At 41.9% G+C, this 4716-nt stretch overlaps 1 protein-coding gene across 1 annotated transcript in view; it reads left to right on the top strand.

The window, feature by feature from the left end:
• Positions 1 to 339: 339 nt before the first annotated feature.
• The window catches only part of LOC101857072, a gene marked incomplete in the record, with an annotated part of 106947 nt that continues 102570 nt past the window's right edge, over positions 340 to 4716 (top strand). The window contains 1 exon segment of the mRNA XM_005111114.3: positions 340 to 1007.

The raw sequence follows: 4716 nt of genomic DNA, 5'->3' as shown, positions 1-4716 counted from the left end.
TGATTGAAGTTCCATTGTATAAAAAAAAATTATACCGAAATGAATACGGCCCTATCTCACAGAGCTGTACAAAAGTGTAAAAGATTTGTTCAGACTCAGAATAAAAGTTGTCGAGCTTAGAAACTTCTCCCTCGACGGTTAGCACAATACAACACAGCAACTCCCTTCCTTGTTTTCCCGTAAGGCCTAAATCTGCTGATGGAACTCACTTTTTTACCAACTTCACTTTGCTATATGAATTTTAGAAAAATGTGCACATTAGGAAACCAGATACATATGTGTGTGTAAGTGTATAAAAGTCTCTCTCTCTCTCTCTCTCTCTCTCTCTCTCTCTCTCTCTCTCTCTCTCTCTCTGGCTTTACCTTTTTGTCTCGCTTTCTCTGTGCTCATGTGACCCTCCGACCAATGCCAAGTTGCCTTTACTGTCAAGGGTGTAATACAGAAGTGAATATAGTGAGAAATACTCAGAAAACTAATGACGTGTTCTTCTTTTCAGTTTCACTGTAAGCTATTTTCTCTCCTAGTTATTTCTCCTTTTCGACACACCTCAGCAACTTTTTATATTATTATGTTCTTTTTATGTGTTTATTTTCCTCTGTGTCATTCAGCTGGGCAGCTTCAACGTTTATTCTCAGGTTCAGCAATCTCTCAACGTTCTTATTTCTTTTTAGTCCAAACTGCCTTTCGGATCAAAAGTGGTCTTGCTGTCAATTGACCTAACAAATCTGAGGAATGTGAACGATTTCTTCTCCCGAGCACTTTGGATTACCACAAGTCGGATATTTTGTTTCCTTGAGGAGGATTATAACATCAGTCAAGTCTGTGTGTTCGTTCATCGAGGAGGCCAAGTGGATATTAAAACCTCAACAGTCGGTGCCCAGCCATAACATTGTGCCAAGTCAGAGGACACCGCGGACCTTTTCAGGATATTGTTTCTGAATTACTTGGAACGTTGAGTTTCTGGCTCCCTCACCGTTGGACATTTTGTATGATGGTCTAGGACAAAGGTAAGTCGACACAGTCTGGGTTTCATTTTGTAAGCCTACCCCGGTTTTGTTTTGTTTTGTTGTTGTTTGTTTGTGTGTGTGTGTGTGTGTGTGTGTGTGTGTGTGTGTGTGTGTTGCTCATGTGTTTTATTCTGGCGTATAAGAAGAACTTCCACTCACTGACTAAGTTATGAGTTCCTCCATATCCTATGACAATGTAATTCTATCCTCTGGTCTTTGCGTACGTGTCTCAAATGATAAGAACAAAATGTCTGACCAAACATTTTAAGGGATGAAAAGTCCACTGGGTTATGAGTTGGAACTTCCTTGTCATAATCCAGAATTCTTCTTTATAGAGATTTGGGTCTCCGAATTTAACCCAATAGAATCGAACCAAATATAGGTAGAGAGTTTTGAAAATTCCCCAAACAAGTTTATATTTATAAAGGATGCTCCTTTCTGAACTCAGAACTTTGGTCAACCGCACCTTAACCCAGCGTTACCCCAACGAAACAAATTAAAGTCCGAGCAAACCCAATAAGTGATACATGTACTAACATTTCTCATAACCCCCCCTCCCCATACACACACATCGCTGTGTCTTCCTGTCGAAGACGTCAGCACTCTTTCTAGCCCGCCTCCCAAAATGATCTAAATTATGTCAATAGGTGTGCAAAACTTTTACATCAATCGGTAAACTGAACTCCCAGTGTGCATACGTATACATCCTTTAAATAATTTGTATGATCTACTCTTATCTGTAATGTTTCCCACTGAGTGGGTGTTTTAAGGGATTTTAGTACATCCCATTTGGTATAGTGTCGTGGATTCTTTCATACTGTCAGTCCATGTCAGCACATCTTACCTCCTTGCGTTATTCACTTGGAGGATTTGTCTGCGTCTGTGGTGTGATCATCATCCGGTGCCAGATCTGCGACAGACATCGGCGATCATTGTTCTCCATTCATTCCTTTGCTCGGATGCTCTAAAAAAAAGCTACGTTTCCCTGACCTTTCCTTGTTACTCATTTGTTTAGGTTCCCTAAGTATGTCTGTGGTGAAGGAGGAGTATTATCAAATTTCACCGTCCTTCTGCTGGGGTGCCGTATACCTCTCGCCTCTCAGCCCGGGTTGCCCCTGGCAGGCCGAATGAAACTGTCCCCGTTCCCAAATTATCTAAATTGTTTCAGTGAAGGGGTAACAGTCAGATAGTTTTACAGTATCACCAGTGTTACTGTAGACTCTGTGGTAACACAGTTACAATCAACCAGGAGCCTAGAATCTTAGTGTGTCTACACTTACCGGTCGTCGACACTCCTTGGTCGAACGGTGGTATTGTTATTGCTTTCCTTTCGAGTGATAACAGCAGAGGGCCTACAGTCTGTTTTCACAAGGACCCCCCGATATAAACACTGCTTTGTTTTAATTAATCTCCTCTCCATGTGAAATAGCCTGTCCCCCCAGATCCCATTGCTCCGCTGAGCGGGATCTCCATGTTTGTTCTGTGTGGCATGGGAATGTTTGTTCGCACTGCTCTATGGCGGCTCGCGATAAAACTACGAATCGATTAGACAAGTGCTGTGGATCTATTTTGTTGGAGACCAACTCGGATTTGTTTTATCGCCTTATTCATTTTATGAAGGAGCCTTTGGTTAGACAAGTACAAATATATTATAAGAAAATGTGCTTCTGAATGAAGCACGCTGTCTGCCTGCACTGTTGCGTGCTTATAGTTGTTTATCTAATGAGAACATTTTTGTATTAATGATACTATTAAAATGTGCATTTTCAACTGAAGGAGGGACTATATTTGACGATTGCGAAATAGAACGTGAAGTTGATGAGCATATTGTTGGGGAGGGGGGGTATTTCAGTTTTGGAGAAAACAGAATACCTGCCAGCTTGCTAAAATGAGTCGATGTTATGAATGTGTAATGTTTATCTGGGTTTTGTTTTGTGCAAACCAGTCTGCGTGTTTGTGTGTGCATGCGTTCGTGCGTGCGTGTGTGTGTGTGTTTTCAAGAGAAAAAGATAGAGAAGGATGGGGAGAGACACACAGAGAGAGAAAGAGGGAGAGAGAAAGAGAGAAGGAGAGGGGGGGGTGGAAGAAACAGATGGACGAGAAGAGAGAGAGAGAGTGTGTTTGTGAAACAGAAAAAGGGAGTGAGGAGAAAGAGAGAAACAATTTTAAAAAGTGTAATAAGACAAACTCAACAAAACAATGTCGAAAGTTAGTTCCTTTTTCTTTTCATGCATAACACAGTGCGGCTTTAAAGAAATCCCACTTAGGAAAAGTGCATTTCCCAATATTCAGTCTTACTAGACTCTCACAAGGCTTATCCCGTCTAGAAAGAACAGCGTCAAATTTTAATGCCTCGCCCGTTGTAGGCCCCCAACCCTTTAAATGTATTTTGTTCGCAAAAAAAGCACTGTTTTTATTCGTTACGTCCTAGGACGTCTCAGGGGTGAGGGCAAATTTGTTTCGTTTTCTGGGTGCATTGAAGCCTGTTCAGCTGTCATATATCTCTACCGAGCTACTTAAAAAAGCAGGTTCTTTCTCGTTATTGCATTCTTATTGGAGTGTTCCGTAGTGCAGAATCACCTGGTACCGCTGTGTCGTGATTTAAAAAAGAAAAAAGGATATACGTTAAGCCAATTATGTTTTCCTTGATCCTTCAGCGTGACAGGTTTGGGGTTGGTGATTTGGGGGCAAGCGTCCTTGTGTTTTGTTGTTCGCTTGTTTCTGTTATTGTCGGTTGCTGAGTGGGTGGTTGGAGGACACTACTCCACATGGTAAATCTAGGTCCTTTTTCACCAGCGTCTCTGATGAAGCCGTTAAGCGCTTTGCTGTCGCACGCAAGAGACTTGAGTTCGATTCCCGAGTGTGGAGAACTTTTATCGAGTCTTTCGGTCTTTCTGCTGGGATGATATTGTATCCCTTTTAGTTCAGGCTGGCCCTGGCAGCTATGGTCCTCCTAAATGATCAGAACGTGTCTTTGGTGGCGTAAGAATACGTACATTAAAAAAGATCCTACCCCAATGACACTACAAGAGAAGCTATACGGGCCGACAGATGAACTGAGCAGGACGGCCCCATTAATCACAGATACCAGACTGCAAGTGTGATGCGATCGAGAAGAAGAAGAAGAGGTCCTGCTAGTTTTCTTTCCCTCGTTTGTTTCTCTCGGTTTTTCTGTGTTTTATTTTCTGATGGGTGGTTGTCTGGTGCTCTGATGTGGTTTGCTTCTTCTTTCCTATGAAACATCTATCGTCCTTATCTCCCCTTCTTCTTTTTTATGTTTGTTGCTCTCTTGTAACACCCCTAATCTTCTGTCGCTCATATGACGTTATGCAGTTGCGAGCGCCGTAAAACTCTTACTAAAACTTTTTTTTTTTTTACTTTCTTCAGTACTATAAGCGCTATTGTGTTTCTTTTCTTCTCTTTATTTAACCTCAACCTCGGTTACAGTAATAGAATCCTCTCAGAGCTTGCAGGTGGACTGTTAGCTCGTGATAACATGCGAATGACCCTGGTTCGGATATTATGCTGGACATTATTGACATTGTACAGTTCGAGGAGTTATCAAAGCTCCCCACTCACTTGGTTCAGTTCTTTCGGAGATGGACGTTGTGTTCGGAGGGAGGTATCACTTCTTGAATATGTTTCAGTATTGAAGGGGGGTTAAACCTATACCACAACGTACCATTAAAAGAAAGCTTTGATGTTGGAG

This window comes from Aplysia californica, unplaced genomic scaffold (genome assembly GCF_000002075.1).
Source record: "Aplysia californica isolate F4 #8 unplaced genomic scaffold, AplCal3.0 scaffold01006, whole genome shotgun sequence".
Taxonomy (NCBI): domain Eukaryota; kingdom Metazoa; phylum Mollusca; class Gastropoda; order Aplysiida; family Aplysiidae; genus Aplysia; species Aplysia californica.
The sequence above is the reverse complement of the archived record's forward strand: the minus strand, read 5'-3'. Positions and strand labels throughout refer to the sequence as shown.